Raw genomic sequence first — 26,418 nt, forward strand, 5'->3', positions numbered from 1 at the left:
GCGGAACATCTGTACTGCCACGAAGATTGCCAATTGCGAATACAACAAAGAAAGACTGGGGTAAACGGTAAATGGAAAATACCAGAACAAAAGGGAGCCGTGTAATTGTGACTCTGAAACTATAGTAAATATCGCTTCCAAAAGTGCAAAATAGCCATTGATAAAATATCATCAAGACAATCATAATAACCAGACAATACTGTAAATTTGGGTATGATGATACAACAATTCGTGAGATACACAAAATAACTCAGGCAGGAGTTCAACAGATTAGTTCAAACTGAAGTCCAAACGAGGATCTGGTAGTCCCCCTTTTTGGAATTAACCTGAATTGTTTTTTGTATCCCACATGTGGAACTGTTGTTATCACCACACACAAATGTACAGTATCATTTGGTTATTATGATTGTCTCGATGATATTTTATATATTACTGTTTTGCACTTTTGGAAGCGATATTTACAAAATTCAGAGTCACAATTACACAAACTCCAGTTACGGCCTGGAGATTTCCTGAATGATGCCCAGATGACAGAAATCACATCCCCCTGGAGGAACTGGTTGCTTTAGTGGAGGGACTGTACCACATTGCACCCTGTTGAAGTCCCTCCCCTCCCCAAACTCCAAATTCCCCAGATCTCCAGGAATTTCCAAGCCTGTAGTTGGCAACCGTAACGGCTGCCTCTGAGTTCCCTTACCGACCTTGGCTTTGCCCTCCAGCAGGCCAGGAAACCCAGGAGGCAGGGCAGGCTGGAAGGCATGGTGAGCTCGACCCAGATCTCCCAACCGCGATCCAGCGTGGTGCTAGCAGCGGTGCTGTTGCTGGTGACGAGCCATTCTCACTCAGAAACAAGACAGTATTTCGGAAGTGCATGCAAGTGCTGACGTTTCTCGAGTGATGCTGAGGCCGTTCAGACTAGCCGAGCCGCTCCGCACATGCAGCCTCAGCATCGCTCCAGGGCCGCTTGGGCAGAGAGGGAGCCAAGGAAACAATTAGAACGATTCAGAGAGGGCTGGGAAACGCTTGGGGAAGGAGGTCGGCTGGGATTGGGTGCTTCTGTGACTTCGGTGAGAATTCCTGGGCTTTCAGCACGGGGAAATCGTGGCCACTTATCTAGCTCCTCGATGACAGACCTCTCCGGTTTCCCATCTCGATCTCCTTGGGCTGCCGGGCGTGACCTATTTATTTCGTGGGGCTGCTCTCGTGGCGAAGGCTCCCAGATCCGCTTTCTGATGAGCAGCAGGGGGGACCATGGGAGGAGGACCCCCGCAGTTCTCAAAGGGGAGGGATGGAGAAAGGAAGGGTTGCTTTTTACTACTGAACTGACTGACAATCACCTGTCCTTCCTCTCCCCACAACAGACAGCCTGTGAGGGAGGTGGGGCAGAGAGAGCTCTGAGAGAACTGGGATAGGCCCAAGGTCACCCAGCAGGAATCATGTTTCTCAAAGTGGCTTACAATCGCCTTTCCTTCCCCTCCCCATAACAGTGTTTGAGGTAGGTGGGGCCAAGAGAGCTCTGAGAGAGCTGTGACTGGCCCAAGGTCACCCACATTTGTCTCAAAGTGGCTTACAATCACCTATCCTTCCTCGCCCCTTAATAAACACCCTAAAAGGCATGTGGGGCTGAGAGAGCTCTGAGAGAGCTGTGACTGGCTCAAGGTCCCCCAGCAGATCTCATTTGTCTCAAAGTGGCTTGTAGTCACCTTTTTATTCCTCTCCCCACAACAGGCAACTCATGGGGCAGGTGAAGGTGAGAGTTTGAGGGAACTGGGACTGGCTCAGGGTTACTCAGCAACCCTGGAATGGTTTCCTCAATTGGTGGGAGTTAACAAAATACGTATATATTTTAAATCTGTTAAATATTTATCAGTTGATGTGACCCTATATGGCCATGTCAACCCACCCAACCCTCCCCAAATGGCCAATGATGGCCCCAGAGGGGGTGGAAATGGGCGGGGCCTTGAGTGGGCGTGTCCACAGCTCTGCTTCCCAACCCTATTCTGCACAATCATGGCCCTTCTGGGGTGTCTTGAAGCCTGAAGAATGTATCAGGGGTTCCTCAACTCTAAAAAAAGCTGAGAAAGTCTGCCTTACCCCCCTGATTCTCGCCCTTTCGTTTCCACCACCTGTTGCACATTAACACCGGGACAGTAAACAAGGACATAATGCACAGCCTCTGTCATCCGGCAATAAAAATAATAACCAGTCCCTTGTGGGTTGGTTAAGAGCCTGGGGTGGGTGGGGGGCTGGTTCTGGCCCACGGGCCATATGTTTTGACACCCCTCCCATAAAGTCCACCTTCTATAGCAGGGGTAGTCAAACTGCGGCCCTCCAGATGTCCATGGACTACAATTCCCAGGAGCCCCTGCCAGCATTCCATGGACTACAATTCCCAGGAGCCCCTGCCAGCATTCGCTGGCAGGGGCTCCTGGGAATTGTAGTCCATGGACATCTGGAGGGCCGCAGTTTGACTACCCCTGTTCTATAGCTTCCACTGGCTCTAGGGCAATGGAGCGAGTTTTCTACTCTGGAAATCAGTTGGGATTCTGCGGAGACTCCAGGTGCCCCCTGGAATTTGGCAACCAGACCCTCTCGTTCACACACCACTTAATCCTTAAAAAAAAAAAAAGAAGGCCCACTATCCTGAGGTATGTGTGACCTGGGCAGACCCGATATCAAATCTAGTTTGGCCCTGAATTACAAGAAGAGTCAGGAGGAGGTTTGCAGGAGAAAGGAGGCAATCACTGGGACGATCCCTGCCACCACCAAAGCAGCGGTGAGGAGCCCAGCCTGTCGAATGCAAGCCTGACTTTTCTCACGCGGCAGCTATAATTAGAGCTCCCAAAGGAATCGCGGCTCTCAGCGCTGAAGAGAAGGGGAGGGTCTTAACTGCATTGTTGACACCAATTGGCGTGCCAAACTTGTTTGACTTTCTGCACGACATGCAGGCTTTCTCGGTGGCTGTCGCTCTGCACACTGTAGCTGCACCCTTGCTTACAAACCCACAGTGGCTACCGAACACTGCCTTGTGTTACAAAACAGGAACCACACTATGGCGTTTTAATTCCCTTCCACCGCGCCTAGAAGATTAGAATCTCAAGGGCAACGTCAATCGGGCCAACTTGGTGTATACCTATAACTTTGTATATATCTACTCACCTCCCCGAATTATATAATGTCCTGGGTAGCCCAATGTCTTTAGATCTTGGGGGCCAAGCAGGGTCAGTCCTGTTTGGCATGGATGGGGTGGGTCACCAAGGAGGCAAGCCTCCTATGAATTTTTAAAAGCCTGAATATATGAATGTTGTGAGTAGCATTCCAGGGCTGATTCTGCTCTTACTTTGTTTTTTCCGCTGTGGATCCTGATGAATTCAGATCGATTTGAACTCGGGTCTTACTCTATTTCCCCCTCCTCCCAATTGAAACAGAAAGCGTTCTGCATGATTTGGGAAGCTCAGAGTGGGGAGGGGAACCAAGCGCAACAGGAGTCTGTTTTCTTGAATGGGGGAGGGGGGAGAGGATTGGAGACAGCAGAGGAGGGGGAATAATTCCAAGAGGCATTGGTGAGAGAAGTTAGGAACACAGTCACTTTAAGACAAGTCTTGCAACCGGGAACCAGGAAGTCTTTGAACTCATGCCCTAGCCAATCAGGGAAGACTGCTTCGCTACGAGGCAGAGAGAAGGAAGCTAATTTGCAAAAAGCAATTTTTTCAAATATCGACTCTTATATCCACTTCCGGATATTGCGGGGGAAAGGTAGTGTCAAAGTATTCCATCTATACTTTGTGGCTAATAGCCACTGATGGACGTGAGTGTCCTCCATTGTGTGTGTGTGTGGAGGGGGTTTAGACTACATGACCCAGGAGATACCTTCCAACTCTTATATAATTCTATCAAATCAAATCAAATTTATTTAATACAGCACTGTGGCCAGATAAAACAGATAATATATAATTCTATGACGTCTGTTCAACAGCTGTCTTCCTTGCATTTTCTGCTCCTTGGCACCTCCTGTCATGATTGGAAAAGGAGTTTTACCTCTCTCTACTCTGGCAAATGCTGTTCATACCACGTGCAGAGAGAGAGAGAGAGAGAGAGAGAGAGAGAGAGAGAGAGAGATGCTCTCCCAGGAGCAAACAAACGCTTCCAATAAATGGGGCTGCAGGATCATGGCACGGAGTAATCAACCTCAAAGCAATGGAGATTTGAATTTATTGCCGTATAAAAACTGGGCGAAGCAAGGGGCGAGCATGTTGACCAAACAATGGTTTGGTAACCGGAGAGCATCAGAGGAATGCCCATGGTTTTACGTGGCAATAAAACAGATATAATTGCTTTCAATGCGGTGACCACTTTATAGGAGAGCTTGTTGCTCTCATTTATTGTGCAATGCAATAAAGGGGGATTAATTTTGACTAGCCAGTTTTTATCAGGGCATCAGAGGAAATGAAAAGAACCATGCTACTAGGAGAAACCATTCCAAACCATTCTCTCTTTATTCATTGGAGTAGCTGTGCATTTCTAGTTTTTCTCCCCTCGTTTTCTCTGATCTGGGCGGCCCAGGCTAGGCCAAAGTGCACCAGATCTGAGAAGTGAACCGGTTTGCTTGTTCCTTCACCCTAACTTTCTTGGCAAGGCTGCTGTGGTAATAAACCGGTAGAGGGGAGAACCTTGAGCTTCTGGAAGGGAGGGCAGGACAGAAACACGAACCTTGCTTTCTCCACCAAGCCTACCTCACAAGGATGCTGTGGGCATGCAGCATAAAGCCATGCAATTTTTTAAAACATATAAAATAAATGAATTTGGCACAAGCTTGGTTACCTTATTCATAAATGCCCTCCAAATCAGAATCACCCAAAGCTGGAATGGACCACCAAGAATGATCTAGTCCAGCCCCCCACCTTCATGAGGACTTAAAGATCACACCCTCCTGAAGGGTGCTCATCTAACCTCCTCCTAAAAGCTTCCAGGAAACTCCACCACCCTCCGAGGCAGCCTATTCCGTCTACAAACAGCCCCCACCGTCAGAAAGTGTTTTGTAATATTTAAGCATCACCTCCTATCTCATAATTTGAACCTGTCGTTCCTTTTTTCTAAAGCTGTGGTAAACAAGTTGGCCCCCTCTTCATCCTGTCTCTATTTTCTTTACTCTTTATGGACTATTTTAACCCCTGAAAAAATCTTCAGGCTTCGAGAAACCCCAGAAGTGGTGCAATTGTGCAGAATAAGTGTGGAAAGCACAGCTGTGGACACGCCCACCTGGGGCCCCTCCCCTTCCCACCACCTCCAGGCCCATCATTGGCCCTCCTGGGAGGGGTGGGGCAGGTCGACATGACCACATATGGTCATATCACCTGATAAACGTTTAACAATTTTAAACAATATCTTAAAAACGAATTAACTCCCACCCATCCGGGAAATCTTTCCAGCCAGTTTGGTGTAGTGGTGTATGCAGTTTGGTGTATGCGGACTTCTAATATGGCGAGCCGGGTTCAATTCTGTGCTCCCCCACATGCAGCCAGCTGGGTGACCTTGGGCTCGCCACAGCATTGTTAAAGCTGTTCTGACTGAGCAGGAATATCAGGGCTCTCTCAGCCTCACCCACCTCACAGGGTGTCTGTTGTGGGGAGAGGAAAGGGAAGGCAATTGTAAGCCACTCTGAGACTCCTTCGGGTAGAGAAAAGTGGCATATAAGAACCAATTCTTCTTCTTCATTAACCTCAGGGCTCTCTCAGCCTCACCTCCCTCACAGGGTGTCTGTTGTGGGGAGAGGAAAGGGAAGGCAATTGTAAGCCACTCTGAGACTCCTTCGGGTAGAGAAAAGTGGCATATAAGAACCAATTCTTCTTCTTCATTAACTTCAGGGCTCTCTCAGCCTCACCTCCCTCACAGGGTGTCTGTTGTGGGGAGAGGAAAGGGAAGGCAATTGTAAGCCACTCTGAGAATCCTTCAGGTAGAGAAAAGTAGCATATAAGAACCAATTCTTCTTCTTCATTAACCTCAGGGCTCTCTCAGCCTCACCTCCCTCAAAGGGTGTCTGTTGCTGGGAGAGGAAAGGGAAGGTGACTGTAAGCTGCTTTGAGACTCCTTTAGGTAGAGAAAAGCGGCATATAAGAACCAGCTCTTCCTCTTCCTCTTCCTCTTCTATGGCTGTCAAGAAACCCCAGGGTTTTCACGAAACCCTGGTTGAGAAAGCCTGCTTTATAGCATTCGTCACCCTGTAATTTTTTTTTTTTAAGAAACCCTGCTTCTTCCCCACATTCTGCATCTCATCCTGATCTGCAAAAACATTGCCTGCGTCTAGGCTTTTGCCGAACTACTCCAGGTTGATAGAACCGGGATGTTGGGGGCCTATTAAATTTCACACTCAAAGATGCTTTCCTTTATTGCGCATATTTTAAATGCCTCTTGAGCTCTGCCATGCACCCAAAGTGGGAGCTTAGGCTGGCATTAGACCCTCATCCTTGATTGGAATGTGTGGACGTGATCAAAGCGATCCCAAGCTGCCAGACTTGAAGGGGCACGGGTCCTCTAGAAATATCTTGTCACTGATTTCTTTTTCATCTCTCTTCTCCTTATTAAAGCAATAATGCCTCGCCACATGGCCAAGGATTCCCAAAGGATTAGTAAACAGTTGGGTTTTAATATACCGTCAGTCATCATCCCGTCTCACTTAGAAGGCTGCTAATCTCCCCTCAGATGCGTTCTGCCTTGATCACGGGGGATTTGTGAAATTCACACACGCAGGCACACACCCCAGTAGCACCTGGTTTCAAAAGGTATGGAGATTTATTTATGGGAAATATTTCCAGGCTGCCTTTCCATCCAAATAGGGTCAAGGCGGTGAACATCTAACCTAGATGTTTAAAACTGAGCTATAATTAGGTTTTGGAATGATGAAGGCTAGGGTCCCTGTTAGAGTTGCCAACCTCTAGGTGGGGCCTGGAGATTTCCTGGAATCATAAGTGATTGCAGACTACAGAGAGCAGCTCCCTTGGAGAAGCAGGCTGCTTTGAAGAGGGGACTCCATAGAACTATAACTCTCTGAGGATGGACTATGTGGCATTTTCCCTCTCTGAGGATGGACTTCATGGCTTTATCCCTCTCTGAGGATGGATGGACTTTATGACCTTTTCCCTCTCTGAGAATTGACTTTGTGGCTTTATCCCTCTCTGAGGATGGAATTCATGGCTTTATCTGTCTCTGAGGATGGATGGACTTTATGACTTTTTCCCTCTCTGAGAATTGACTTTGTGGCTTTATCCCTCTCTGAGGATGGACTTCATGACTTTTTCCCTCTCTGAGAATTGACTTCATGGCTTTATCCAGCTCTGAGGATGGACTCCATGGCATTACCTGCTCTGAGGATGGACTTTGTGGCTTGGCAGCAGCAAGTGCCAACACAGAAATGGCCTTGTATTTATAGCCACCTGCCTAATGGCCAATGTAGACCATACGGGCATCCCTTGGGATGGCCTATCATTTTGAACCAGTGAGTTCCCATCAAAATTGTGAATTTCCTGCATTCTGCAGGGGGTGGACTAGATGACCCTGAACGTCCCTTCCAGCTCCATGATTCTATGATTCTAACTCCTTTTGACTGCAATGTTTATTCATTTATTTTACTGATAGTTCAGTTTCTAAGACCGCCCCTCTTGGCATAGCTGTCTCGGGGCGGTTTACAACAATTCGATAAAACAATGAAAACAGTCAAACCAATTTAATGTTTGTGAGCCCGGCTTTCACAGAAAGGATCTTCGTTGGCAGCTTAAACATAGCAGCATTTCTTCCAGCATCTGCTTTCAAGAGCCCAAGCTCAGTTCCTGCGATGCAATGGTTTTCTTGCTTTCCACTGCACCCGAGGAAGTGAACTCTGACCCATGAAAGCCCATGCTGGAATGGAAGTTAATTTTTAAGATCCACTGGCCTTCTGTTTCTTCTTAATATGGGAGAAGACAGCCCCTCTGTTAACAAGGTTGCTAACCTTCAAGTGGTATCCGCTGGAATTATACTTCCTCTCCAGGCTACAGAGATCAGTTCTCCTGGAAGAAACGGCTGCTTTAGAGGGTGGACTTGCTGGCATTATACCCCGCTGAGCTCCTTCCGCTTTCCTGGAAGTTGGCAGCCCCGGTTGTCTGATTTTCCTTTCTACCTTTCCCTCCAGGTAGATCACTTCCCTCCTCCCGTCTCTTGTCCCCCACAAAAAAAGCCAGGAGTTAGAAAGAAACTCAGCTGCAAACCAGAATTTGCATGCCTAACTAGAGGACGAACAACTCGCCAAGGATTAATCACAGAGGTATCAAAAACCTGGGAAGCTGAGACTAGTAGGTTTCCTGCTGATTCATGAGAGGCCCTTGCAGTGGCTGCTCATAAGCAGCACGGCTTGACTGGCAGCCTCCCGAATACCTGTTGCTCTTTTGAGTGAAATTTTATTAGCAACCGTAAGCTGCTCCTGTGACCCAAGGACAGAGCTGACTTATACTGCATCAGTAACCTGCTTCATGTAGCCAAGGAACAGCTGTTCCAATTTGGGCACAGGTTGTCCAGGATTAAGGCTGCGGGTCCCCCTGGCTTTGAACTGGCAGGGGATGGGGAGGGGGGGAGGGCAAGGTTGCCAGATCCTGGTTGAAAAACTCCTGGAGATTTGGGGACTCAGCCTGGGGAGGACAGGGACCTCATGAACTAAACTCTAGCAACAGATGACTATAGACAAAACAAAATGCATAAAATTCCTATTGTTATCTATTTGTTGTAAATACTTCAACATCTATGGCTGTCCGTCAAAGCTACACTCTCTTCGATTGCCTATTTCAAGCCAAGCTAGATGTTCACCAGAACACTTGAATAACTGAGTGCGCGTAGGGGAAGGGCTGTGGCTCAGTGGAAGAGCCTCTGCTCAGCATGCAGAAGGTCCCAGGTTCAATCCCTGGAAGCTCCAGTTAGAAGGGACAAGCAGTGGTAGATATGGAAGATCTCTGCCTGACAGTCAAAGTTGACAATACTGACCTTGAAAGACCCATGGCCTGATTCAGTATAATTCACCTTCCTGCATGTGTATTCATATTATGTGGGGGAAAAAATCTTAAATGTAGAGTATTTCTTTACCACTCTAAAAATGGTGGCATGAAGGGGTTAGCCCTGTGTAGCACTTGGATGGAAGACCACCAAGGGGGTCCAGAGTTGCTACATGGAGTTGCTACAAGCAATGGCAAGCCATCTCTGGACATCTCTTGAGAACCAGCATCGTGTAGTGGTTAAGAGCAGAGGACTCTAATTTGGACAGTCGGGTTTAATTCTTCCCTCCCTCCCTCCCTCCCTCCCTCCCTCCCTCCCTCCCTCCTTCTTCCCTTCCCTTCCCTTCCCTTCCCTTCCCTTCCCTTCCCTTCCCTTCCCTTCCCTTCCCTTCCCTTCCCTTCCCTTCCCTCCTCTCCTCTCCTCTTCCTTCCTTCCTTCCTTCCTTCCTTCCTTCCTTCCTTCCTTCCTTCCTTCCTTCCTTCCTTCCTTCCTTCCTTCCTTCCACACTCAAAAAACCCAATACCGCAGCACAATAACTTGCCACTGATCCGAAATGGGCCATTCCTTTTAACTTTGCTTCCACAACTCCTGTATTTTAAAACTTCCACGATTCCTGCATGACATCCTTGCAGTGTTTTTTTTGGGGGGGGGGAGGGGCGGGGGTCTTGTTTGCTTTTTTGGGCCGCTAGTTTTCAGGGATGGCAACAGCGCCAGACCATTCTCATGCTCCCCTCCCAGAACCTCAGTAACCTTCATGACAAAAACCTGCCTGAATGCCTTCAGAAATTATTCAGGCCAGAGCAAATGCTACTCGCCCTTGGTCTCCCGGGAAACCCAGAAACTTCCCAAGAATGAATCGGTGGGACCCAAGCGAAGAGCAGGGAAGGAGCTCTATAGCAGCACGTCTCCCTCGCAGACAGTGGTGGCCTAGTGACTAAGCCATAAGTCCAAGGGCACCCTTGGACAAACGCGTACAGAGGCAGATGCTCCCAACGGAAAGGCATCCTAAGAACCGTCATGGCCCTGCTTACAAGCAGGTGGCTGCGTTCTAAAGCAGGGGTAGTCAACCTGTGGTCCTCCAGATGTCCATGGACTACAATTCCCATGAGCCCCTGCCAGCAAACGCTGGCAGGGGCTCATGGGAATTGTAGTCCATGGACATCTGGAGGACCACAGGTTGACTACCCCTGTTCTAAAGGAAGATACACACGGCGAACAAGCAGCCGGGCAGAGGCGGGTGTAGGGTTTGTCTCTTTTTTAAAAAATGCTGCTCGAGAGAGAATCTGAGGAATTAAGGTCCCAGGTAGAATACAAATATTTGGTCTCCCGGTCCCAATTAAGCTTTTAGACAGCCCCCTCCCACCTCCGGTGAGAGCAACACAAGCAATTTCATGTTGCTTAAAAAAAAAATCTGTTATGTTTCTGAAAGAATGTATGTAGACCAGGGCTCATTATGCACATGTTGGATAATGCACTTTCAATTCAGTTTAGAAGTAGATTTACCTGAAGAAGAAGAAGAAGAAGAAGAAGAAATTTGTTTTGTATACCATGCCCCAAGGAATCTCAAAATGGCTTCCAATCACCTTCCTCTCCTCTCCCCATACAGGCACCAGTTAAGGTCGGGGGAGCTGAGAGAGAACTGTGACTGGTCCAATGTCACCCAGCAGGATTCATGCGGAGGAAGAGGGGGGATTCAAATCCAGTTCTCCAGATTAGAGTCCCCTGCTCTTAACTACTACACCAAACTGGCTCAAAATCCTCCCCTCCCACAAGGAACGCAAGGAGGCAGGCATACATTGTTCTTCCATCCCTGTTTCATTTTCACAACTACCCTGTGAGGTAGGTGAGACTGAGAGTTTATTGTTTACTGTTCTGTCTTGTTCTTGGGGCTTTTTGAGGTGATTGTGGGAGTACCCTTAGAGTAAAAAATGGGATATATCTACATAATTTTTCCACATCCCAGCTGGTAGCTGACAAACAAAATCTGTCTACAATATAGATGTGCCATAATTCTCCCCTTCATGGTATTCAGCCAGGTGGTATAATGGTTAAGAGCAGCGGCAGCTTCTAATTTGGAGAACAGTGCTTGATCCCCACTCCTCCACATGCTGCCAGCTGGGCTAGTCACAGTTCTTTTAGAGCTGTTCTAGCAGAGCAGTTCTCTCAGAGCTCTCTCACCGTCACCTACCTTACAAGGTGTGGGGAGAGGAAGGGAAGGCGATTGTAAGCTGCTTCGGGTAGTGAAAAACAGGATGTAAAAACCAACTCTTTTTCTTCTGGGATTTAAAGCTTTGTTTTTTTTAAAACAAGGCTTAATATAGATAAAAATATTTAAACTCTTTACATAAATATTGCTTTGCTTTACACACACCACCCTTTATTCTATTGCCTTTTTAAACAGAAATGTTTAACCACGTTAACAAAACTAAATTTTGACTGTCCTAAAGGGGGAGGGCCAGGTTGAAACCTAGACTCAAAGTTAATCACCGGGAGCAAATACCAGAGCAGGATATATTTTTTTAAAGCAGACAGACTGCTTAGTAGGCCTGCAAAGGGACTGGAGGAGAATAATTTTCATTAAAAAGATAAGATCTTTCAGGATACTTGGGTAGCTTATAGCGGCTAAAATCCCTCCGTCTCTCTCAAGCCATGTATTGTTTTCGTTGATAATCACAGACACACACAGAAAAAGCTACCCGAACGGAGACCCGCATACCTTTCAGTTACATTACAAGGTAAAAAAAAAAAAAAAAGAGTTAATGACCTGTATAGTGGGTAGGTAGGGGGAGAAGTAAAATAAGGGCCCTCGTTGTGTCTTTAAGGACACCTATCTGATAATTTCCCATAAGGTGACTGATGGCTGTCCGGTAAAGGAAATCTGAAATGCTTATCTGTTTCATCTGGGGACTACTTTTACACTCATTACAAGGTACGCATTCAGGGAGATATATGGGAACCTCTTTCCCAGTGCTTTCAACTCAGTGAGCTTTGCTACAAGGGGATCGCATGTGCACGGCACCTACAATACCTGTGGCATGTAAGTGCAAGGCGGGGACACAGCACAGGCCTCCCCAGTGACCGACAAGCTCCAGCGACAACACTTATCAAGTTGTGCCATGTATACGCCACCCGCCACGGTAGCTTTGTCCTTCCTGAGAGCCAGCATGGTTAGGAGCAGCGGCTTCTAATCTGGAGAACTGGGTTCGATTCCCTGCTCCTCCACGTGCAGCCAGCTAGGCGACCTTGGGCCAGTCACAGCTCTCTCAGAACTGTTCTTGCGGAGCAGTTCTGTCTGAGCTCCCTCAGCCCCATCTACCGCACAGGGTGTCTCTTGTGGGGAGAAGAAGGGAAAGGTGTTTGCAAGCCACTTTGAGACCCCTTCTTCTTATAAAGTGTCCACAGCTCTGCTTCCCAACCATATTATGCACTATCGCGCCACTTCTGGGGTTTCCCGAAGCCTAAAGAAAGGTTCAACAGTAAAAAAGTTGAGAAAGGCTGCTTAACCGTTACACACAGAATACTCTCAGGTGGGTAGCCGTGTTGGTCTGAAGTAGCAGAACAAAACTGGCCTTTTAAGACCAACCAAAGTTTTATTAGAATCATAGAATCATAGAGTTGGAAGGGGCCATACAGGCCATCTAGTCCAACCCGCTGCTCAACGCAGGATTAGCCCTAAGCATCCTAAAGCATCCAAGAAAAGTGAGTATCCAGCCGCTGCTTGAAGACTGCCAGTGAGGGGGAGCTCACCACCTCCTTAGGCAGCCTATTCCACTGCTGAACTACTCTGACTGTGAATTTGTTTTCCTGATATCTAGCCTATATCGTTGTACTTGAAGTTTAAACCCATTACTGCGTGTCCTCTCCTCTGCAGCCAACAGAAACAGCGTCCTGCCCTCCTCCAAGTGACAACCTTTCAAATACTTAAAGAGGGCTATCATGTCCCCTCTCAACCTCCTTTTCTCCAGGCTGAACATTCCCAAGTCCCTCAACCTATCTTCATAGGGCTTGGTCCCTTGGCCCCAGATCATCTGAGGAAGTGTGCATGCCTATGAAGGCTCACACCTTGAATAAAACTTGGATGCAAATTTTGTTACACAGAATACTTGACCGTTAAATGATTCCAGAGTTCAAAAGTAGATTGTCAATAAATCATTGGCCCATTGTATATTGCCTTAATGCTGGGGTAAAGATGAAGATTCCTTCGAGATGACCGGCCACATTACATTCCTACGGGGGCTGTCATTCACTCTTGGTCAACCTTCATTAGAATTAGCTTGGCCATTCAGTCCCTAATTGCCTCCTCAATAGCAAACAAACAGCTACAGGCCTTATTCTGCTATAACTCCTCCTTGGACAAAAGAAGGATGAAGAATTGGGTACCTTTCACGCCGGGGCGCCTATCGGGTCAGAAGGGTCGCCTGCCAATGATTAACAACAGAGCAGCTTGGTGAAAAGAAAAAAAGAAAAAGAAGAAAGCAACCCCCCAATACATGCTAACATTCAATATGCAGGCAGAGCTCAGTGGACAAGATGGAAGACAAAGGGCTATTGTTTATTGATTCACTCGTGAATTCATTCATAGACAGAATCTATAGACCGCCTCACCAGGTGAGCTTCTCACAGCAAAAACCCACCGATTAAGAACACTTATAAAAGTCTTTCTCAACTTTTTTTACCCTTGAGAACCCCCGAAACAATCTTCAGGCTTCGAGAAACCCAGGAAGTGGTGCGATCATGCAGAATATGGTTTGGAAGCAGAGCTGTGGACACGCCCACCTGGGGCCCCTCCCCACTTCCTTCAGGACCGTCATTGGCCACTTGGGGGCGGGGGGCGGGTCGACAAGACCCTATATGGTCATATCTCTCGAGGAATGTTGAACAAATTTTAAAAATACATTAAAAATCAATTAACTCCCATCTGTTTAGAAAATCCTGGGCTGTCAAGAAACCCCAGGATTTCACAAAACCCTGGTTGAGAAAGCCTGGTTAGAATAATAGAATAACAGAGTGTTTTTTAGAGGTACTGGGGATCGAGCCAGGGTTTTCGGCCTGAGGAATGGGATGCTCAGTCATGACCCATCCTCTTACTCTGCATTTAAAATATAATCAAACTAGGGGCCGAGCCCACTGCATTCAGGATGGGTGGGTGGGTGGAAGAACTCTGTGGACATAGCCTCCCCCAGGACCTGGAAAGGCTGCAGGCAGCTCTTAGGGAACTCACTGGCAGGGGGAGCTCTTCTAGGGCAGGGACCTGCAGCCTCTGAGCCTCAGAGGGAAGTGGAAGGAGGAGGGGGTGGTCAGGGGTGGGGAACGAAAGGCGACTGGCTGGCTGCTGGACAGACAGGCAAGCCAATTGGAGGAGGAGGCACTCAGGGGTGGGACAGCTGCCCTTAGTGGGTGTTAAGCCCTGAGTGGCACTTAAGCCATGAGACCAGCTCCTCCTCCAAGGCCTTACCAGAAACATATAGTGGAACAGATAAATGTATACCAACACAACCAAATTCTGCACCAAGCGTTCTATAGCCCAATCTTGATATGCCAGCAACCAAATTTCTATGTGTTTTGCATAATTTATTCATTTTCTGCCAGTCAGGGAGAGGAATCCCCTCCAGGGCACCAAAGCCTACCCTCACATTCACATGGACTAGAAGCTTGATTTTTTTTTTAAATGAATATTTTTGCTTGTATGTTGTGATCATAAAACGGAAACCTACAGAGAGCTTTTCATCCCCCAAGCCTCCTGAGCCCTAAAACGATTACCTAATGCAAACACCGTTTTCTATTTAAGAATCCAAATTTAATGAACTCCACCAAAAAAATGCACGAAACCCCTCAGAGAGATAATTGCCTTTCTTTAGACGACCTCGACTTTGGGCTTGCCGGCCCCCTTGCAAATAGCATTCTACCTTCTTAGAAAAATGAGCTGCATAAATCTAGGCAGGATCAAAGCATTCCCTCCAAAGTCAACTCTTTTTGCTCGTCCCTGGGTCTACGCCCAGCAGAAGGCGCAAATCTTCCCCTGTTAGCATAAAGAATAAACAACATTCCACCCTTCGGCTTGCTTGAGCACAATCCAGTCACAAATCTCCGCTGAAATGCCGTCTCTGACCCAGAGATTGTGATTTACTTGTAACTTCAAACACGGCTACAAGCACAATGCGGAAAGCAACTTACTCTCCTGAGGAGGCACGTTTTAAAGAAATGTATTGGGTTGCAACAGAAGCAGCGTAGGATTGCAAAACTAGGTTGTCGGATTTTTATACCTGGGGCTGGTGTAATACTCTTCATTTTAATCCGGCCCCCCCTCTCCCTTGTCTTCAACTTAAAATAATCCGTTGGCCAGTGCTACGTTAGAAATCCCCAGGGGGCTTTCCGCATTCGTCCAAAATAGCACAATGGTTACTAATTGAAATCGCTACAGTTTTGCCGTTATGCACAACGTCGTTGACAATCTGCCACACACCTGAAACCGATCCGCAAAAAGCACTTCGTTGTAGCGCTTTCAGGGAAATCCCAAAAAGTGGATTCACCCTCCGTAAAGCGCTACACTCCTGCAACCAATCTGCAACACTAGCGGGAAAGTTCTGTGCGTTACCATTGTTGTGGTTTCTGCAAAGTCCCTCTCCCTGGCTCTCTCCTCTGATCTTCCGGTGAAGCGATCACCATTTTTTTTTCTCTGAGCAAGCGGAGATCAACGCACCGGCGAGCCTTCGTTTAGCCAGCGAGGCTTCCCCGGCTGCAGTCCCTCTGTTTAAAGTCACTAAGCACAAGCAACACAGAAGCCCGTTTGCTGGTTTATTTTCCCTTTATTTTTCACACTGTTTTCGGCCGAAAATCGCGCCCGTGAGGGGGGGGGATTTTTTTTTTCACTCGGGGGGAGCATGGCAACGATGAAACAGCAGCTCAAACACCACCTGCTAGCTGGATGGGTCTCTCCGTAGCAACGAATCAACGCAGATTCGTTGCAACGAGTGTGTGTGTGTGTTTTAAAACCTTCCTTAAAGGGAAAGGGGCTGTTTTGGAGCATGCTAACGGCCGCCCATTGGCTGCTTGACGGCCAGGGGCGGGATGAGCTCGGCAATAGCGCTTCCTGGCTAGCGATTTTTGCAGAGACCGGAAGCCTGTGGGAAATGATAGAAACGCAACTGGGTTCCACTACAAAGGCAGGTGTGCATAACGACGAATTCCACTATTTTAAATGGCGATTTTTCGTTCTGCAAACAATTTGCAACATGGATCCCGGTGCGGAATGGCCCCTGGTATAATGGTTATGGTGCTAGAGCCAGGTTCAAATCTCCACTCTTCCCGGAGGTTAACCAAGGGATCTTGGGCCAGTCATAAGCTCTCAACCAACCCTAGAACATAAGAAAAGCCATGTTGGTCTGGGCCAATGGCTCATCTAGTCCAACAGCCTGTGTCACACAGTGGTCAAAACTCAGGCGCCATCAGGAGGTCCACCAGCGGGGCCAGAGCTCAAGAAACCTTCCCACTGAGGCCCCCCAAGCACCAAGAATACAGAGCATCACTAAGAACATGAGAGAAGCCGTGTGGGATCAGGCCAATGGCCTGTTCTGCCCAACACTGTCACACAGCAGCCCAAACCTCAATAGGGGCGCAAACATTGTGGCCAGTGCTCTTATCAGCCAGATAATGCTCAATGGGCCATGTCTGAAAATTTGATGGGTGGAAATGCTGAGTCTGGGACTTTACGTAGCGCAACAGCTGAGAAATTATTTCTTCTGCCAGCCGGTCCCCCCTTGTCAGCCTTAGAGCCGGGAGAGAGATGGACAGGAATGCGGCCTAGCAGATAAGGATGCCTTTGAGAAAACAGCATGGTTTAGATTCCACCCCGGCTAATTCATAACACAGGAATAAAGCCCGTTTGACGGCATAGCATTCCTCCAGAAAAGGAAGGAGAAGTTGAACTAAGCCACCCCAAAATCTAGAGCAGGCCAAACGGTGGCTCTCCAGGTGTCCATGGACTACATTTCCCATGAGCCCCTTCCAGCATCACGCATGGATATGTGGAGACCCACAGTTTGGCCACCCCTGGTCTAGAGGCTGGAGACTACCAAATGGGTACTGCTTCTGAGATGACTTATTCATAGGATTGCCAGCTACAGGTCGAGAAAGATATGGAGTTTTGGGGGGTAGAGTCTGAGGAGGGCAGGGTTTGGGGAGGTGAGAGGTTTCATTGGGATGTAATCAGGTTGATCCTGCATTGTAGAGGGGGTTGGACTAGTTGGCGTGCTTGGCCCCTCACAACTCTATGGGCATTTCCGCACATTGTTAAAAATAGCGTTACGCCAGCTGAATAGCGGAACACTAAATATAATCACGCTTCCCAGCCCCTCCTTGCATTTTTGATGTCTCACTCTTCTCTGCTGCCATTTCGCGCTTCTCCCCCTCCACATTGCCTGCTTGAAATGGCAGAAGAGAGCAACGCGGTTTATACCCAGCTCTCTTCCGCCTGTCAATCAAGTCAGGCAGCCAATCCCCTTCCTCCGTGCTTTTCAATACTTCTCCATTGAAACGACTATGCATCTAATCGTAGATGCATAGTGTTCCTGTATTGCCACCCCTTATAACTGATGTTCCTCCTTGGAGCCAGGGACCACCAAGTGATTGCTGTTGGCAGAGTGGCATGCTCTCCAGGGGACCTCAGGGGAGGGCGGTATATAAATTCAAATAAATAAATATAGATAGAAAGGCAGTTTCTCAGATAGTCCCGGAACTGTGAATGGCCTTTTGAAATGACATCACCAAGTTCAAGGGCCTCATTTTTGCTGATGGGATAAAAAAAAACCTCAGTCTGGAGACCAGCAAGATTTTTTGATATTTCGGGAGGCATCTGAAAAAGGGAGTTTGGACTCTCAATAGCCCGTACCCCAAAAATCTTATTGGCATCTCAGATGCTCCTGGACTCAAAGCTAAGTGACCTTCAGCAGCGTGAACTTTGTACAGTTTGGACAGACATTTTATTGCAACTAGGCCTTTGAATGAGGTGATATATCAAAAGACAGTTAAAATTTTGCCAGGTTTAGCTATTGGGAGGAGGAGGCCAAGGCTGAGAGCTATTTCTATCACTGGCCTTCCAATGGGAGCCATTTTTTTTTTTTTACAAATGAGGCACCCACCCAATAGCCCCTGCTGCAAAACTCAGCCTCCTTGACTACAGTCACAGCTGTTTCGTTAGGGAACTTCATAACATCTGCAAATTCCTCTACACGCAGGGGTGGCCAAACAGTGGCTCATGGGCTCATGGGAATTGTAGTCCATGGACATCTGGAGAGCCACCGCTTGGCCACCCCTGAGCCATGTGCAGCTTGAAAGGTGTGCGTGTGTCCGGGCCAAACAGCGCACTTGGTGCGCAGTATGAACCGACAAAAGGCAAAACGCCGAATGCAAATTAGCCCAGAGCAAGTCAGGGAGGTTTAAATCCCATCCGAGTCAGTGGGGGTTAAATGGTTAATGCTTGCATCAGTCTTCAACAGCATGGAAAGCATTTCTGTTGCAGCTTTCAGACACACTGTGATGCACTTTCGATCCACGCTCGATGCATTTTGCAACTGAGGTTTCCTGCGTGAAACGGCACGATCCGCTTGCAAACGGTCACTGAAGTGGGTCGTGTTAAATCCGTGGGTTCAAGGAAGCCGGGGCCACTGGGAGTTCAATCCGCTCTTTAATTTGATCTCAGCATGAGCTACAGGCCATCTAGTCCAGCCTCTTGCTCAGGGGCTCCTGGGAGGGGCTCCTGGGAATTGTAGTCCATGGACATCTAGAGGGCCGCAGTTTGACTACCCCTGGCCTAAAGCATCCAGGATAAGTAGCTGTCCAGCTGCTGCTTGTAGCCAGCGTGGTGTAGCGGTTAAGAGTGGCAGCTTCTAATTCGGTCCTCCACATGCAGCCAGCTGGGTGACCTTGGGCTCATCACAGCCCTGATAGTGCTGTTCAGACTGAGCAGTAATCTCAGGGCTCTCTCAGCCTCATCCACCTCACAGGGTGTCTGTTGTGGGGAGAGGAAAGGGAAGGCGACTGTAAGCCACTTTGAGCCTCCTTCGGGTAGAGAAAAGTGGCATATAAGAACCAACTCTTCTTCTTCTTCAGTAATATCGGGCTCTCTCAGCCTCACCTCCTTCACAGGGTGTCTGTTGTGGGGAGAGGAAAGGAAAGGCGAATGTAAGCCACTTGGAGCCTCCTTTGGGTAGAGAAAAGCGACATATAAGAACCAACTCCTCCTCCTCCTCCTCCTCTTCTTCTTCAACCCTGTGAGATAGATTCAGGTGAGTAGCCAATTAGGTCGGGAGCAGCAGAACAGTTTGAGTCCAGTGGCACCTGACTTCTAAAACACATTGTAATCTTCTATCTCAAGACATCCTTGAAGGATCATGTCGCTCTCCTTATTCATGCAAGTTTCTTCGTAGCTTTGTCCAACAGGAGGGAAGAGAGCAAATAAAGAAAAAAAACTTAACGCATTCACCAGACACGCAAACCTGTTTCCCCTCTCCCGCATGCATTTTTGGACTCTGATTGTCTTGTTCTGGCTTGTGAAAGAAAGACCCCTGTTTATACCGTGGGAGGCTTTGGACAGCCTGTCCCTTTCATTAAAAGATCTTTTCTTTCAGCGAGGAAGTTACCAAATTGTCTTTGTCCAGAGAAGCAGGGTTCAACGTTCATCCCACCACCTCTGCTACCCACAAACTTCGAAGGTGAAACGCTTCAGCTTTCTACTCGTGACAGGTAAATGATACCTGCGGGTTGAAAGCCCCCACTGATTTTCTCCATCTTTCGAACTGGCCGTGGGGCAAATAATTCTGGTTCTCAGAAACCTGAGAGGGAAGCAATCTGCCTTCTGGAAGCTGACAACCGTTTGGCCGCTAATGATTACCTGTTGATTAGAGGGAGTATCTCCAATATCTTCTTTATAGCCCTATCGCCTTGCACTAAAATTATCCATGCTTCCCTAGGATCAAGGCAGGTTTTTGTTCTAGGTGCCTAATTTCAAACATTCCTCTGATGCCCGGAGGGTGTTGTAGGGGCTTCCAAGCCCCTAAGAGGCAAGAGATCTGTCAGAGGTCAGTGAATGGAGGGAGCATCATCTATATTCCTTTCCATGAGCGTCTGCTAATCTTATTTTGTGGCTTGCTATTTTCCCCTCCCTGTTTCTCTGGGAACTGTGGATCAGCATTTATGCATCTGAATAGGACCTCTTTGGAATCAGAACTCCTAAGATCTTAGAGAAGTAGAAGAAATGGGTTTCCTTTGCTTTCCAGGATTCTTCCATGTGACATTGGATACTCTAATTTTGTTTTGAAGAAGAAGAAGAGTTCTTATATGCGGCTTTTCTCTACCGAAAGGAGTCTCAAAGTGGCTTACATTTGCCTTCCCTTTCCTCTCCCCACAACAGACACCCTGTGGGGTGGGTGAGGCTGAGAGAGCCCTGATATCACTGCTCGGTCAGAACAGGTTTATCAGTGCTGTGATGAGCCCAAGGTCACCCAGCTGGCTGCATGTGGGGGAATGCAGAATCGAACCCGGCTCACCAGATTAGAAGTCCGCACTCCTAACCACTACACCAAACTGGCCCTTTCAGTTCCTGCAGAATGATCTTCATAGACTGTGTCAGATGCGTGGGTTCATGGAAGGAATGCCAGGCTACAAGGCAAACGGACAGCTCTTTATTGGTGATCTCAGCAGGGACTTTTGCTGTAGATTCTCTGTCAAATGCACAGAACATTCTGTTTCCTGCCAGCTTCCCTGAATGGTGGGAATTTTGGTTTCGCCTTCAGATAGGTAAAAGTCCTTTAGAAAAGGGAGACGATGTTGTAACATGCAGCATGCAGCTTGAGTAAGCAGTAAGAGAGTCGAGAAGGTATCGCTGGCCCCAAAACATCTCAAAGAAACCAACTTCTCAAAAATCCTGAGTTTTTCCCCAGATAATGATGATGATGATGAAGTTGGTTCTTATATGCCGCTTTTCTCTACCCAAAAGAGTCTCAAAGCGGCTTCCATTCACCTTCCCTTTCCCCTCCCCACAAAAGACACCCTGTGAGGTGGGTGAGGCTGAGAGAGCCCTGAGATTACTGCTCAGTTAGAGCAGTAAATTGGCTCAGCCTTCCGCTCAGGTGAGCAGGTCACAGGTGAGCAGGTCATTCCTAGATACGTTTTAAATCACATTTTCCCCTCATCTTTCCTCCAAGGAGATCACAGAGGAGCTTGGTAGTGGTGGGACATGCCATTGTGTTGTAGTGGAATTCTGGGGATTGTGGGGTTTTCAAGGTAAGAGATGTCCACCAGTGGTTTGCCATTGCCTGCCTCAGCATATGGAACCACAGACTCACAGAGTTGGAAGGGGCCATACAGGCCATCTAGCCCAACCCCCTGCTCAATGCAGGATCAGCAGAAACTTGCAGGGGTGTCCAAATTGTGACGCTTCAGATGTCCATGGACTACAATACCCACAAGCCCCTGCAGATGGGATAAGAACCTGCCAGGGGATCATGGGAATTGTAGTCCAGGGACATTTGGAGGATCACAGTTTGGCTGCCTCAGGTAAAGCAGCCATGAAAGCATCATTCTTGCACAGCACTAACCCCAAATCAATGTAACCTGAAGATGTGTAGAAGATTAATCAAGAGCAGGAGCTAGGGAACCCATCTTTTAAAACTAATTTTAGTTTATTTATTTATTTTTACATTTATCCCCCCACCCTTCCCTAGAGCAGGGGTAGTCAACCTGTGGTCCTCCAGATGTCCATGGACTACAATTCCCATGAGCCCCTGCCAGCAAACGCTGGCAGGGGCTCATGGGAATTGTAGTCCACGGACATCTGGAGGACCACAGGTTGACTACCCCTGCCCTAGAGAGTCAGGGCAGTTGATCCTGCTCAAGAATCCACCAGGTGGCTAACGCAGGTAATTTGTGAACAAGGCTTCTGTAAGCAGCCTTACGCCACCTGTGGAGTTACAAAACATTTACATTTTGATTTTGAAACTCCGATTTGAAGTGGCCCTTGACAAGGGCCCACAGCAGCAGGACATTATCTAGAGAGAGCTATTCACCACCCTCCTATCAAATAGGCGTTTTTTCTAAAGAGCAGAGCTGGTGCAAGATTCTTAGTGGGTAAAAGGGCATATTGAAATATATATATATATTTATCGCAGTCTTCTTGACCTGGCCCTGTTGAGAAGCAATGACTCAGAAGTTTCTAGTGCACACAGAGGAAAGGGCAGCCCAGTTCAAGCAGAAATGTAAGCGTTTTGGTTGTTCTGAGACAGCCAACTATAGGCCTCCCAGCATATTTAAAGAGAGAAGAATACAGTTAGTATAATCCTCACCTCAAAGGAAGATTACTGGCAGTCTTCAAGCAAAGGTTGGATACACACTTTTCTTGGATGCTTTAGGATGCTTTGGACTGATCCTGCGTAGAGCAGGGGGTTGGACTAGATGGCCTATATGGCCCCTTCCAACTCTATGATTCTATGATTATCATAAAACAGCGTAATTTGTGGCATAGTTAAGTGGAGGTATGGTTGCCAGCCTACAGGCAGGTCAAAGAACAAAACAAAAGGACCAATGCAGATTGTGAGTGAGTGGGCAGGAAGGGATGTGCCAGTGTTTGTCTCTTGTGGCCCTTTCTTGCATACCCAGGGGATTGCTAATTGCTGCTATGGGATGGTAGGTGAAATTAGAATCATAGAATCATAGAGTTGAAAGGGGCCACACAGGCCATCTAGTCCAACCCCCTGCTCAATGTAGGCTGGATTCTGGAGATTTTTTGGTGAAGGGATCACTTGGGCATGAAATTGGGGTCACCATGTGTGGGCAGGTAGTTGGGAGTTCCTGCATTGTGCAGGGGGTTGGACTAGATGAACCTGGCGGTCCCTCCCAACTCTGTGATTCTATGAACACAAAGGCTGATCAATAAAATTTCTTTAATGTCCCGTTTTCTCCTGTTTTAAATGCATACACCTCTCATCAGTAGCTTGGCCCTCTAATAAAATCTTCCATGAGATCTATATGAACCTATGGTCAATCGATATTATAGGAAACTGTTGAGTATTGTTAATACTGTGAAATTTACAAGCACATTCCTTATTAGAGGGCCAAGCTATTAGTGAAAGGTGTATACCAGGGGTAGTTAAACTGTGGCCCTCCAGATGTCCATAGACTACAATTCCCATGAGCCCCTGTCAGTGTTCCTTGGCAGGGGCTCGTGGAAATTGTAGTCCATGGACATCTGGAGGGCCGCAGTTTGACTCCCCCCGTTGAATACATTGAAAACGGGAGGAAATTACGGACCCCATTTTGGTTTGACTCTTTGAAATATCGATACAAGTGATTTGACATTAAAGAAACTTTACCGATCAGCCCTTGTGTCAGTCCTTTTGTTTCGTTCTTCGACTTACCTTGAAGGACTGGTCGTTTGCCTCAGTCTACAGGCAGGGCCTGGAGATCTCCTGGAATTACAGCAGACTATCCCAGACAGGAGAGATCAGTTCCCTTGGAGAAAATGACGCTTTTGTGCAGCGTGGATTGTGTGGCATTATAACCATAGAATCATAGAATCCTAGAGTTGGAAGGGGCCATACAGGCCATCTAGTCCAACCCCCTGCTCAACGCAGGATCAGCCCTAAGCATCCTAAAGTATGAGGGGGAACTCACCACCTCCTTAGGCAGCCTATTCCACTGCTGAACTACTCTGCCTGTGAAAATTTTTTTCCTGATATCTAGCCTATATCGTTGTACCGCTGAAGTCCTTCCCTTCCCCAAGCACTGGCCTATCTGGACTTCATCCCCAGATACTCAGCAAATAACAGGGGGCGTGAACAAATGCTCTTCCGGAAATAAGCATCCTGCGTGGAGAAAAAAACAACAGAAATCTCTGTTGAATTCTTCTCAGTGTCAAGCTGGTGTCTACATACAAGGGGCAATTTTGTTTACTGGCTTAGAGGCATTTGCACAGCCTGCCCCCCACAACGCAGGAGAATAAAGCAGAGGGGGGGAAAACTGACTTCCTTGGCTCCTCTTGGTTATGCAGCCTCGCCTTCAGCCTGTGTCTTCTCTCAGCTTTTGGGGCTGGTATTGTGGGGAGGGGAGGGAGGGAGGGAGAATCCTCAATCAAAACCCTTTCTTGAAGCGCGGTTGCTATGGGACGCCTAGCCTCCATTCTCCAGCGGGATGGCATGGAGGGCTGTTCTTCTCTGGGCCCTGTTCTAAAGCAGTCCATTCAAGCATGCCACTGGCATTCCCCAAATTCCTCCGGCTTGGCAGCTTCAGTTTAGGGCAGTTACGGCTGGCCTCTGGACAAACCCCAGGCCGGCCGCTTCTCCTGTCTTCAGACAAGGCAGTTCTTGCTGATTAATCTGGGGGACGTCGCAGAGGGAAAGGCTGGGCAGCTTTTGATTGACACATGAAGTGGGGGGGGGGAGAGATTTGGCCAGGGGGCAGACAGGACGTTCAATAGGAAAGGACATGGCCAAAGCGGCTCATGAACTTGAGGGCTCAGTTCATGCGTTTATCGTTATTAGGATTAATATTATTGTTAATGAAGAAGCGAGCAGCAGCTCATGGAAGCTCCTTCTGTGCTGCAAATTTTGTTAAGTCTTTAAGGTGCTCCTCGACTCTTGTTCTATTATTTATTATATCTGATGATTATTATTATTACTATATTATTATTGCTGTAAACTAATCACATTATTTTGGATTGATTATTCATCGTCCTGCCATCCATCGTGCATTATCTTATCATCTTATTATACATCACTAGTCCATTATAATAGCGATCCCCAACCTGTGGGCTGTGGACCACATGTGGTCTGTTGACTAATTGGAGGTGGGCCCCGAAGGACGCCTTCTCCCCCCCTCCGGCCCTTTACTTCATCCCCCCCAGCCCTTTACAACACACTTCGGGTGTTCTTGTCTCCCATCACTCCCAGATGGGACTATCTCGCTGCAGAGAAACAAGCTCAGGGTTCCCATTGATTTGTCATTGTCATGAGTTAAAATTCCCATGAAAATAAAATGTTCCTTATGTTCATTGTTGTGGCGTGTCTGTATCTTATTTTGAAGGGAGGTTTAAACATTACCATAGCGACCAGAGAGCGTTAGGGCAGTGGTTGAGAGTAGAGGAGTAAACTACCCCCCCCCCACCGGGCCTCAGTAAAAGGCGTTGAGTGGTCCCCGGTGATAAAAAGGTTGGGGACCACTGCATTATAAGACACCAGAATGCAGCCCAGCCCAGATGAAATGAGAAGGGCTCTTGAAATGGGACTGCTTCAGCTTTTGCAAGAACTGTTTCGGACATGGAAATCTGTGGGATATAGCCCTGTTCTCTCCACCTCCTTCTCCTGTTGCAGTGCTCAAGAGGTAGCACGACTCCGTGAGGTGAGGAAGTGAAGGAACACTGATACACTTCTCACTCCAACCATAATGAAATTTGGAGAGATTCTTAACCTCCAGTGCAGAACTGCACAACATTGTTACATGTCGGTCCAGTCTGTGCATCCGACCGGTCCTTGGACGGACTGCCGGCCAGCTCACAGCAGATGTCCATCCAGCCAGTAATACGGTGCAAACTTACAGTATAGTGGTGCATTGGAATGGAACCAAATATATGAATTGGTGAAGACAGGAGTCCTCGCAATCGTCTCTACATGTCAACAATTACCCATAATTCACGATGACTTAAATTTCTAGGGGAAGAAATGCAACGGCTCCAACCTGTCTGGGCATAACCCCTTCTGATTTCGGAACACTTCCCCCTAAACTCTGACATTTAGGGACTTTCTTCAGTTACTCAGAAGTAAGAGGAATATACTCTGCACCTATACATAGGCCCGTTTTATCTATTCACATGTTTCGGGATTTAGCCCTCGCATTGAAAACAGAAGCCTGGCATACATTTAAACCCTGGTTGTTTTTGTTCCTGGATTATTCTAGATCTGAGGTCCCCAACACGGGTGGGGCCGGGTAGGGCTTTTGCCAGCAGAGGCTTTGAAGATCTGATTACTGTCCAGAGGTTTTAAAAAGTCACTTCAGCAACAGCTGCCACGGAAGAAGAAGAAGAAGAAGTTGGTTTTTATACCCCGCTTTTCTCTACCAGAAATTCTCTCAAAGCGGTTTACAATCTCCTTCCCTTTCCCCACAACACATACCCTGTGAGGTAGGTGGGGCTGAGAGAGCTCTGAGAGAACTGCTCTGTGAGAGCAGCACTATCAGGGCTGTGACGAGCCCAAGGTCACCCAGCTGGCTGCATGTGGAGGAGCGGGGAATCAATCCCAGCACGCCAGATTAGAAGCCGCCACCCTTTAAACACTACACTACATCCTTGGCGCAAGAATCTTCATTGTGCTGTATACAGCAAGAAAGTATTTTTAAATACTAGATGGAAACTCCCAGCAC

The 26,418-nt window shown here is 47.7% G+C and overlaps 1 protein-coding gene and 1 non-coding gene across 4 annotated transcripts in view; one reads left to right on the top strand and one right to left on the bottom strand.

Moving 5' to 3' along the window:
- SHROOM3 (shroom family member 3) overlaps nt 1-26,418 on the bottom strand; it is a 174,853-nt gene that overhangs the window by 97,465 nt on the left and 50,970 nt on the right. The gene's annotated exons all lie outside the window — the stretch shown is intronic.
- On the top strand, nt 8,867-8,938 carry TRNAA-AGC (transfer RNA alanine (anticodon AGC)). Its single transcript has one exon. It is a non-coding gene; the product is annotated as a tRNA-Ala (tRNA).

This window comes from Paroedura picta, chromosome 10 (assembly GCF_049243985.1).
Source record: "Paroedura picta isolate Pp20150507F chromosome 10, Ppicta_v3.0, whole genome shotgun sequence".
NCBI lineage: Eukaryota > Metazoa > Chordata > Lepidosauria > Squamata > Gekkonidae > Paroedura > Paroedura picta.